Source organism: Ornithorhynchus anatinus, unplaced genomic scaffold, assembly GCF_004115215.2.
Source record: "Ornithorhynchus anatinus isolate Pmale09 unplaced genomic scaffold, mOrnAna1.pri.v4 scaffold_344_arrow_ctg1, whole genome shotgun sequence".
NCBI lineage: Eukaryota > Metazoa > Chordata > Mammalia > Monotremata > Ornithorhynchidae > Ornithorhynchus > Ornithorhynchus anatinus.
The window spans coordinates 34299-46882 of NW_024396779.1; positions in this window are offsets into that span (position 1 = coordinate 34299).

Consider the following 12584-nt stretch of genomic DNA (forward strand, 5'->3'; position numbering starts at 1 on the left):
GGTCCCAAAAGAAAGCCAGGTAATGCTCACTGTCTTGCAATGGGAGCTAGAATTAGAGAAGACTTTCTCCTGTACAGCGTCCTGGGAAAGAGGAAAAGAGAGAGAGATGGTGGGGGGAGAAAGAGAGGGGTGTGGGGGGGGATAGGAGAGAAAGAGAGGGATGGGGAGAAAGAAAGAGAGGTAAAGGAGATAGAAGTAGAAAGAGAGAGAGAATGCACTTTGCAATTTACAATAATAATGTTGGTATTTGTTAAGCGCTTACTATGTGCAGAGCACTGTTCTAAGCGCTGGGGTAAACACAGGGGAATCAGGTTGTCCCACGTGGGGCTCACAGTCTTAATCCCCATTTTACAGATGAGGGAACTGAGGCACAGAGAAGTTAAGTGACTTGCCCACAGTCACACAGCTGACAAGTGGCAGAGCTGGGATTCGAACTCATGAGCCCTGACTCCAAAGCCCGTGCTTTACAACAGTTAAGTTCTTATGCCTTGTATCACTTCCCTCAAACCTTTTTTTAAATGGTATTTGTTAAGCTCTTAGTGTGCCAGATACTGACTTAAATGACTGAATTTGCCATGAAAATTGCTCTAAGGAAGAAAATGATTTTAACACATCAGGGTCCAGAGTCTAATGGATCAATCAGTCAATCAGTGGTATTCATTTATTTATTTATTTATTTACTCATTCATTTATTTATTTATTTTAATCGTATTTGTTAAGCGCGTACTGTATGTTAAGCATTGTTCTAAGCCTTGGGGTAGAATCAAATCAATCAGGTCAGATAAAGCCCCTGTCCTACATGGGGCTCACAATCTAAGGCAGAGGGAAAACTAGAAGCAGTGCAGCCTAGTGAAAAGAGCCCAGGCCTCGGTGTCAGAGGACCTGGGTTCTAATCCCAGCTCCACCACTTTCATTCATTCAATAGTATTCATTGAGCGCTTACTATGTGCAGAGCACTGTACTAAGCGCTTGGGATGAACAAGTCAGCAACAGATAGAGACAGTCCCTGCCGTTTGACGGGCTTACAGTCTAATCGGGGGAGACGGACAGACAAGAACAATGGCACTAAACAGCATCAAGGGGAAGAACATCTCGTAAAAACAATGGCAACTAAATAGAATCAAGGCGATGTACAATTCATTAACAAAATAAATAGGGTAACGAAAATATATACAGTTGAGCGGACAAGTACAGTGCTGTGGGGATGGGAAGGGAGAGGTGGAGGAGCAGAGGGAAAAGGGGAAAGTGAGGCTTTAGCTGCGGAGAGGTAAAGGGGGGATGGCAGAGGGAGTAGAGGGGGAAGAGGAGCTCAGTCTGGGAACGCCTCTTGGAGGAGGTGATTTTTAAGTAAGGTTTTGAAGAGGGAAAGAGAATCAGTTTGGCGGAGGTGAGGAGGGAGGGCGTTCCAGGACCGCGGGAGGACGTGACCCAGGGGTCGACGGCGGGATAGGCGAGACCGAGGGACGGTGAGGAGGTGGGCGGCAGAGGAGTGGAGCGTGCGGGGTGGGCGGTAGAAAGAGAGAAGGGAGGAGAGGTAGGAAGGGGCAAGGTGATGGAGAGCCTTGAAGCCTAGAGTGAGGAGTTTTTGTTTGGAGCGGAGGTCGATAGGCAACCACTGGAGTTGTTTAAGAAGGGGAGTGACATGCCCAGATCGTTTCTGCAGGAAGATGAGCCGGGCAGCGGAGTGAAGAATAGACCGGAGCGGGGCGAGAGAGGAGGAAGGGAGGTCAGAGAGAAGGCTGACACAGTAGTCTAGCCGGGTTATAACACTTGTTTGCTGTGTGACCTTGAGCAAGTCACTTTACTTTCCTGTACCTCAGTTATCTCATCTGTAAAATGGGGGGTTATGACTGTGAACCCATGTGAGATATAGATTGTATTCAACTTGATTAGCTTGCGCCTACCCTAGCCCTTAATACAGTGTCTGGCACAAAATAAGCACTTGACAAATGTCACAATTATTATTACTATTATTAGTTCAGGCTCTCTCATTTCCTGGGCATGTTCTTTCCCCCAGACCCACAGCAGGGCTTAACTGAAACTGTTCGAAGTGCTTAACTAATACCACTAAAAAAAAAGACATTGAGTGCCTAGTGTGTGCAGAACACTGTGGTAAGCACTTAGAAAGGACACAGTATACTGTAATACAATTCAGGGTAAGTAAAGTAGCCTATAAGCTTCTTGCGGACAGGGAATGTGTCTGCTAATTCTGTTGACTCTCCCAAGTGCTGAGTACAGTGCTCTGCCCACAGTAAGCACTCAATAAATACCATCGATTGATTGATTTACATTTTAGAAACCCCAGACAGAAGCTAACTTGGTCTGCTCTGAAGTTCTGAGGAATAGGGAGATGGAAGAGAGATGGGAATAGTACCAAGTCTAAATTATTGTCAGAAATTCCCTCTGAGCAGAATGATTTGGAACCCTGGAATCCCATCCATAGGGAAATGGCTCAATCCTACTTACCCATCTCCGACCTTCCAGTTAGTGAGAAGGCAGCTCTCAGGGAGAACAAGGCTGAGTCAACCTTTATCAGAGGCCTCCCTCTTTCTCCCCTCCCTCAGGGGGTAATTAGGATATGTGCAGCTGGCTGGATCACTTAGTATTTATTCACTCTGACACTCTACCTGGGAAATCTCTGGCTTCCCTTCCCTGATCTCCAAATCCTGGGACTAGAATGAGCCTAGATGTCTCCCCTCCATTATTTCTTTCTATGTCTTTATTTCTGAGACAGTCCTGGAGAGACCTGCCCAAGTCAGTGCCAATTCCTGCAGGTTTTAGATGGATTCCAACTCCATTCCAGGGCCCAGCTCCGTCAGGAGGCAAGCCTGTGCCTCTAGTGTGTGTTTGACCCTCTCTCTCGTTCTTTTTTATTATATTTAATAATAATAATGATGGTATTTGTTAAGTGCTTACTATGTGCCAAGCACTGTTCTAAGTGCTGGGGTAGTTACAAGGTAATCAGGTTGTCCCACGTGGGGCTCATAGTCTCAATTCCCATTTTACAGATGAGGTAACTGAGGCACAGAGAAGTGAAGTGACTTGCCCAAAGTCACACAGCTGACAAGTGGTGGGGTGGGATTAGAACCCATGACCTTGGACTTCCAAGCCCATGCTCTTCCACTTAGCCACGCTACTTCTCTATTTGTTAAGCACTTCCTAGGTGCCAGGCACTGTACTAAGCACTGCAGTACATACAAGCTAATCATTGGGCACAGTCCCTGTCCCACATGGGACTCACAGTCTTAACCCCCATTTTACAGATGAGGGAACTGAGGCAAAGAGAAGTGAAGTGACATGCCCAAGGTCACACAGCAGATGAGTGTCAGAGCCAGGACTCCCAGACCTGGGCTTTATCTGCTAGGCCATTCTGCTTCTCTATGCATTATCTTGTACTCATCACTCTCCTTCATGAGAGGGAGGTAAACCCGGAGAGGGAGGAGTATGGTAGTGGATTTCAGGAGGGAGCGCTGGCCTTGGAGGAAAGTATGCATCCTCACATCCTTGCCTGACAACAAGAGAAAATGTAGTAATGGGAAAGGATGTTTTGGTGACTGGATTTGATTTTGGACTTTGAACTGTATCAGCTTTGTCTGATAGAAATTAGCTAAATTCCAGGGGCTGAAATTTAGATGGGAAGCATCAATCAGTGGCATTTATTGAGCACTTACTGTGTGCAGAGCTCTGTACTAAGAGCTTGGAGGAGTACAAGAGTTCTAGACACATTTTCTACAGAAGCAGTGTGGTTCAGGGGAAAGATCCCGGACTTGGGAGTCAGAGGTCATGGGTTTGAATCCCAGCTCTGCCACTTGTCAGCTGTGTGACTGTGGGCAAGTCACTGAACTTCTCTGTGCCTCAATGACCTCATCTGTAAAATGGGGATTAAGACTGTGAGCCTCACGTGGGACACCCTGATTACCCTGTATTTACCCCAGCACTTAGAACAGTGCTCTGAACATAGTAAGTGCTTAACAAATACCAACATTATTATTATTTTCTGCCCAGAGTAAGCTTTAATCAATCAATTAATAGTATTTATTGAGCACTTACTAGGTGCAGAGTACTGTACTAAGCTCTTGGGAGAGTACAATACAACAGAATTCACAGACGTATTCCCTGCCCGTGACTAGATTAGAGTCTGGAGGAGCGGTGACAGACATTACCATAAGGAAATAATTTACAGATGTGTAAATAAGTGCTTTAGGACTGAGGGTGAGGTGAATATCAAGTGCCCAAAAGGTACATAGACATGCAGGTGCATAGATGACACAGAAGGGAGAGCAATTCAGGGAAAAGGCTTCTAGACTGTAAGCTCAATGTGGGCAGGGAATGTGAATGTGTCTATTTATTGTTGTATTATACTTTCCCAAGCACTTAGTCCAGTGTTCTGCACACAGTAAGTGCTCAATAATTATGAATGAAAAGAGGGCTTAAACAGGAAAGGCCTCTTGGAGGAGTTTGAAAATTATTACTGATGCGTGTGCTAGTTCAGGGAGCGAAAATTGAACTCACAAGATGGCAGTGGGGGTGATTACCAAGCAATCTAGCTGATCATGTTCCATGTCCAGTCGAAGTCACCTTTTTTTTTTGCATTAATGGTAGTTGTTAAGTGCTTACTACGTACCAGGCACTGTTCTAAGCACTGGGGTAGATACAAGGGAATCAGGTTATTCATTCATTCGGTTGCATTTATTGAGCATTTACTGGGTACAAGCCAATGTACTAAGTTCTGGGGGGGGGGTACCATTTAACAATAAACAGGCACATTAGACGCAGTCCCTGTCCCCGATGAGGCTCACAGTCTTTTAAGGTAACTGAGGTGTCTGAGGTAACTGAGGTAACTGAAGCACAGTGAAGTGAAGTGGTTTTCCCAAGGTCATACAGCAGACAAGAGGGAGAGCTGGGATTAGAACCCAATCCTCCTGACTCCTAGGCCCATGCTCTACCCACTAGGCCATGTTGCATTTTAGGCAGTGGCCATCCCTCTAGTATTTTTTATGTTAATAAATCAATCCATCATATTTTTTGAGCACTTAACGTGTGCAGAGCACTGTACTAAGTGTTTGGGAGAACACAATATAAGCCATGTTCTGTGTTCAGTCAGAGTCACCTCTTCAGGGTGGAGCTATGGGCAAGTCTTCTTTTTTATGGTTTGTATGTTGTATGTTAAAAGTCAAGGTGAAGTCACCTCTTGAGTATAGAGCTATGGGTTATAGTCTTCGCTTTTATGGTTCGTATGTATGTTGGACCATGTCATGTGTCCAGTCAAAGTCACCTCTTGGCAGTGGAGCTGTGAGTGACCTTTGTCCTATTTTCTCTACTGCATTTGCTCTCATTCTCATAACAGCCCTTCAGTATGCTTGTGTTAGCTCTTTGTTTCTACCTTAGCCTATCTCCACTCCTCCACACAAACTTTTACAGTTTCCCATCCTAGCCTAGCTTCCTTATCTTGCTTCACTGTCTGTCACTCACTCAGTGAATTAATCAATCAATTGCATTGATTGAGTGCTTACTGTGTAGCAAGCACTGTACTAAGCGCTTACAAGAGTACAATACAACAGAGTTGGTAGACATGTTCCCTGTCCTCAAGGAGCTTCCAGTCTACAGGGCAAGACAGACATTAATCATTCAATCAGTGGTATTTATTGAGCACTTATTATTTGTAGAGCACTGTACTAAGAACTTGGGAGAGGACAATACAACAGAATTAATGAACACATTCCCTGCCCATAACGAGCTCACAGTTGAGAGGGGGAGACAGACATTAGAATTCAAATACAGATACGTATGTAAGTGCCGAATGGCCGAGGGCAGGGCAAATAAAGGGTACAAATCCAAGTGCAAGGGTGACAGAGAAGGGAAAGGTAGTAGGGGAAATGAGGGCTTAGCTGGGGAAGGACCTTTTGAGGAGATGTCATTTTAATAAGGCTTTTAAACTGGGGAGAATGAAGATCTGCCAGATATGAAGTGGAAGGGATTTTGAGACCAAAGTGAGGACATGGGTGAGGGGTTGGTGGTGAGATAGAAGATATCAAAGCAGACACGATATAGTCAATAAGGTAGAATCAGATCAGTTACAATCCCAGTCCTACATAGGGTTCACTGTCTGTGGACTTTTTTCCTTGAAAGTTGGACCAACCTTTCACTGACTCAGTTGGTTTAGAAGGCTTGGTCAGCCCTGACTAAGTCTGTGAAGAGAGCAAGGCAAAGGAGAACAGAAAAATACTTAAACTTCAACCTACCAGGAATCTCCACAGAATAGCCAAAGGAAAACTTGTCAAGCAGACCTGTTTCCCTCCCAACATCCTCAACATGGCAGCCTTCATATCCCTGTTCCTCAGGCTGTAGATGAGGGGGTTCAGGGTAGGGAGCACCACGGTGTAGAACATAGACACCAGCAGGTCCAGCACTGAGGGGGAGTCAGACACTGGCTTGAGATAGGCAGCATCACCGGTGGAGACAAACTAAGTGACGACGATGAGGTGTGGCAGGCAGGTGCAGAAGGCTTTGGATCGGCTCTCTCCGGATGGCATCCTCAGCACGGCCACAAAGATGTGGACGTAGGATACGACGATGGAGACAAAACAGATTAAAGTCAGACTTGCCGAGAAGGTGGTTGCTATGAGCTCCCAAATCTTCCCACTGGAATCGGAGAGTCTGATGACCTGGGGGATCTCACAAAAGAATTGGTGGATCACATTGGACCCTCCCAGGGGAACCGAGAAGGTGGCGGAAGTATGCAGGATGGCAGACAGGGCCCCGCTGAGCCAGGAGGTGGCTGCCATCGTCTCACAAGCCCCTCGGTTCAGGTTGGTCAGGGAGTTGAAGATGGATTTGGGGATGGTGACGGAGATGTAGCAGAGGTCAAGGACAGACAGGTGCCTGAGGAAAAAGTACATGGGGGTGTGGAGGTGCCGGTCGAGGGCGGTGATGGTGACAATGAAGAGATTCCCTGCCAGGGCCGCCAAGTAGACCAGGAGGAACAGCGTGGCATGGATCAGCTGCAGCTCCCGGACCTCTGAGAACCCCAGTAGGAGGAATTCCATCACCACCGTGCGATTGGCCATTTCCAGTTAAATATAATGAGTTTCCGGGGAGGAACCAGGGAAAGGAGATGATCATGGACAGAAGATCTAATGGATCAGAAGGACCTGGGTTCTAATCCCGGCTCCTCCAGGCATCTGCTGTGTGATGCCGGGCAAGTCATTTCACTTCTCTGTGCCTCAGTTACCTCACCTGTAAAATGGAGATTAGGACTGTGAGCCCCAAGCCCACTGTGGGCAGGGAATGTGTCTGTTCTTATATTGTACTCTCCCAAGTGCTTAGTACAGTGCTTTACGTACAGAAAGCCCTCAATAAATATGATTGAATGAATGAATGTGGGCCATGGACTGTGTCCAAATCGAATAGCTCATATCTTCCCCAGAACTTAGTACAGTGCCTGCCACATAGTAAGCACTTAAAAACACCCTAAAAAAAGATGAGGGAGAAATGTCCTTGCTATGAATTCATTCACATCAAACAACACACATTTCCAAGAATTGCAGCAGAATGCCTCCTCCTTCCTCCCGTTTCTGACTTTTAGTTTCCTCAGCCCCAGGATATCAGTCCCCTTCAGATGCCTGATCCATATATAAAACCACCCCTCATGCCTGTCCAAGGGAAAGAGACTAGAACTGGAAGCCCCACAGCCAGGATTCCAGCTCCTGCTCTGCTCTCTGTGTGTTTGGTGACCTTTGTGACCTTGGGAAAGTCACTTACCTTCTCTGGGCCTTAGTTCCCTCATCCATAAAATAGGGAGAAAAATCCCTGTTCTCTCTCTCTCAGACTGTGAACCCCCTGTGGGAATAGGACTGTGTCCAATACGATTATTTTGTAAACTGCCTAAGTGCTGAGCAAATAAAAAAGAATTTAATATACATGCTTATTATTCCCCCATCCTCATAGCTCAGGGATTTTTCCATCTTCCCTCCCCTCATCTCCTGCTAGTCTCTATTCCTTATCTCCTAGACTCTCCCGGACTCCATGACCCTCTCACCCTTCTCTTCTCTGAGCTCAACAACCCCACTGTATTCCTTTTTCCCTAGAAGAACCTGGGTTCTAATCCTGGCTCCACCAATTGTCTGCCACATGACCTTGGACAAGTAGTTTAACTTCTCTGTCTATGAAATGGGGATTAAGACTGTAAGCCCCATGTGGGACATGGACTGTGTCCAATCTGATTAGTTTGTATCACCCTCAACATTTAGGACAAAGCCTGGTACATGATAAGTGCTTAATACCATAAAAAAAGGGGAAAGTGGACTGACCCTTCCCAAACCCGAGTTCTCAGGAACTCAGACTATACCCCACCTGAAAGAATGATTATAATAATTATAATAATTGTGGTATTTGTCAAACACTTACTATTCTGAAAGCTCATCTCTAGACTGTAAACTCATTGTGAGCAGGGAACGATTCTGCTAATTCTGTTGTATTGAATTCTCCCAAGAGCTTAGTACAGTGCACGCACAAAGTAAGTGCTCAGTTAATAAGACTGAATGATTGATGTTCCAAATACTGTACTAAGATAGATAAATGATGATCAGGTTGGACTTAGTCCTTGTCTACATGGAGCTTGCAATCTTATAAGAGGGAGGAGGATTGAATCCTCCATTTTACAGATGAAGAAACTGAGGCACAGAGAAGTGAAGTTACTTCCCCAAGGCCACACAGCAGACAAGTGGCAGAGCCAGAGTTAGAACCCAGGTCCTCTGACTCCCAGGCCCAGTCTCTTTCCATTCGGCCATCCCCACACCCTCTGGACTTTGGGGACTTTGTGTTTTGGGGATGGGTGGTTGGAGCCTTCCTGCCAGTGGTGGGGAGATGGGCTGGGAGCAGAGTGCAGGGCTGAGACTCAATCTGGGAATGGGCTGGATGAGAGAAGCAGCATGGCCTAGTGGATAGAGTACAGGCTTGGGAGTTTAAAGTACCTGGATTCTAATCCTGGCTCTGCCACTTGTCAGCTGGGTGAACTTGGGCTAGTCACTTTATTTCTCTGTGCTTCAATTCCCTCATCTGTAAAATGGGGACTAAGACTCTGAGCCCTGTGTAGACAGGGATTGTGTCCAACCCTATTTGCTTGAATCCAACCCAGCATTTAGTATGGTGTTAGGCACCTAGTAAGAGTTTAACAAATACCACAATTATTATTATTCTTATATCACCACCATTCCTGAAAGCTCACAGCACTTCCATCCACTTCTACACTCACCTGGAAGGGTCTGGGGCAGCTGGCTTCTTCACAGCCTGCCTCTTTCTGCCAGCTGGTGCATCAAGAGGACGGGATATTTTCTCCTGACCGCACAGAATCTTTCCCCATTTCTCTTCTTTCCCGGGAGACCCACAAGCCATAGAACACCCCCAGCGGTGATGTTGCTGCCAATGCAGGCTCCTGAATAATAAGCCCTTCAGGCCGTGGTGGAGGGAGGGGAGTGGAGGGAGGGGACCAGTGGTCCCCAGAGCCCAGCTATTCCCTTCATCGTCTCTGCACCGTTCTCCCACCTCCACTGGGATGGTTCACTGCACGACCCCGTGGAAAGGCCTGGACAATCCCAAATGAGATCTTGGCGCAATCACTCCTCTCTGTCTCTTCCTACTTCAGTCTAAACTTCACTTCATTTTTCTACAAAAACTTTCAGTCCATGTTTCCTCACTCCGCAAAAACTTCCATTGGCTGTCCATCCACCGGCGCAGCAAACAGATCCTTACCATCGGCTTTAAATCACTCAATCATCTCACTCCCTCCTCCCTTCACCCCACTGATCTCCTACTATAGCCCAGCATATACAATTTGCTCCTCTAATGCCACCCGACTCACTGAATCACGATTTCGTGTATCTTGTGGCCAAACTCTCGCCCACATCCTGCCTCTGGCCTGGAACTCTTCTCCCCTCGGCCACACACCTGTATACACCAGACTACCACTCTCCCCACCCTCAAAGAATTATTGAGGACCCATCTCTTCCAAGAGGCCTTCTCTGATTAAACCCTCTTTTCCTCGACTTCCTCTCCCTTCGGCTTCGTCTATGAACTTGAGTCATTGACTTGTGGACATTTGTCATTCACTCACCTTCAACCCCACAATGACTTGTGGACATTTGTCATTCACTCACCTTCAACCCCACAACACTTATGTACATATCTATAAATGATATCTTATGTATTATTTATTTATATGAATATCTGTGTCTCCTGTCTCTCCCCACTCCAGTCCATACTTCACTCTGCTACCTGCATCATTTTTCTACAAAAATGTTCAGGCCATGTTTCCTCACTCTTCAAGTAGCTCCAATTGTTGTCCATCCACCTCCTCATCAACAGAAACTCCTTACTATTAACTTTAAAGCACCCAATCACTTCATCCCCTTCTACCTCACCTTGCTACTCTTGTAGTACAATGCAGCCCACACACTTCACTCTTTTAATAATAATAATAATAATTATGGTATTTGTTAAGTGCTTACTATGCCAAACACTGTTCCAAGCGCTGGGGTAGATACAAGGTAATCAGGTTGTCTCACTTGGGGCTCACAGTCTTCATCCCCATTTTGCAGATGAAGTAACTAAGGCACAGGGAAGCTAAGTGACCTGCCCAAGGTCACACAGCAGACAAGTGGCAGAACTGGGATTAGATCCCATGACTTCTAAGTCCCAAGCCCGTGCTCTTTCCACTAAGCCACGCTGCTTCCCACCTCCTCACTGTACCTCAATCTCATCCATCTTGCCACCAACCTCTTGCTCACATCTGGCCTCTGGCCTGGATTGCCCTCCCTCCTCATATCTGACACCTCTCTGCTCACCTTTCCCCACCTTCAAAGCCATATAAAAGATACATCTCCTTCAAGAGGGCTTCCCTGACTAAGCCCTCCTTTCCTCTTCTCCCACTCCCTTCTGCGTCACCCTGACTTGCTCCCTTTATTCATCCCTCCTCCCAGGCCCAAGGCACTTAGGTACGTATATGTAATTTATTTATATTACTATCTGTCCCTCTAGACTGTAAACTCGTGTGGGCAGGGAATGTGTCTGTTTATTGTCATAGTGGACTCTCCCAAGCACTTCCTACAGTGGTCTGCACACAGTAAGCGCTCCATAAATATGATTGACCCACTGACTTTAGACTGTAAGCTCTTTGGGGGCAGAAAATGTGTCTATGAACGCTATTGTATTGGACTGTCCCAAGTGCTTAGTTGAGTGGCCTGCACACAGTAAGTGTTCAATAAATGTCATTGGACTATTTAGGAAGGTTTTGAAGATGGGGAGAGTGTAAGCACTTTGTGGACAGGAAACATGTCTAGCACTCTGTTCTACTGTACTCTGTACAGCGTACAGCGTACTCTGTACACTGCTGAGAAGCAGCATGGCTGAGTGGAAAGAGCCTGGGCTTCGGAGTCAGAGGTCATGGGTTCAACTCTCGGCTCTGCCTCTTGTCAGCTGTGTGACTGTGGGCAAGTCACTTAACTTCTCTGTGCCTCAGTTACCTCATCTGTCAAATGGGAATTAACTGTGAGCCTCATGTGGGACAACCTGATTACCCTGTATCTACCCCAGCACTTAGAACAGTGCTCTGCACATAGTAAGCGCTTAACAAATACCAACATTATCATCATTATCATTATTATTATTATTACTCTCTCAAGCAACCCATCCAGTGTTCTGCATACAATAAGTGCTCAGCAAATACCACTGATAGATTAATTTTCACATGGTTTCAGGTCAAAGGGACAGAACCAATTCTCGGACATTCAGCTTCCTGACTATGGACTTGCTGCAAAGCTCCTCAATCCTGGGACACCTGCACTACGATACAATCGTTTGACTATTTACAATGCTCAGTGACTCAACGTGAACACATCCAAAGATAGTCATCCCAGCCTACGAAGCGCATGCCACTAAATTGTCCTCGGGTTCCTCTTCTCCCACTCGACTTTTCTCACCTTCACACTTGGATTTGCATCCTTTATTCACCCCACTTTCAGCCCCACTGCCCATGTGTGCATGTCTCTAATTTATTTATTTTAATGCCTATCCTGCCCCTGGAGAATGTAAGCTCATTGTTGGCAAGAAATGTCTCTAGCAACTCTGTATAATATACTCTGCCAAGCGTTTAATACAGTACTCTGAACACAGTAAGCGCTCAAAAAATACCGTTGACTGATTAATTAATACCCATTCCCCCCGCACTAGACTGTAAGCTCATGGGCTGGGAATGTGTCTACCAACTCTGTTGTATTGTACTCTCCCACACACTTAGCCCAGTGCTCTTCCCACAGTTATTAATAAAGTGCATTGATGATGATGATGAAGATGATTTTCAACGTGTTGGGTGGAATCTTGTGAGCAGCCTGGTGTTGCTCCCATAGAATGTCTTGTCAGTCAGGACCTTGAAGAGAGCAGTTTCAGTGGAACAGATGGCTTTACATCAATGGTCACAGCATGGTCTAGTAGAAAGAGCACAGGCCTGGAAGTCAAAAGACGTGTGTTCTAATCCCGGCTCTGCCACCTGTCTACTGCGTGACTTTAGGCAAGTCACTTAACTTCTCTTT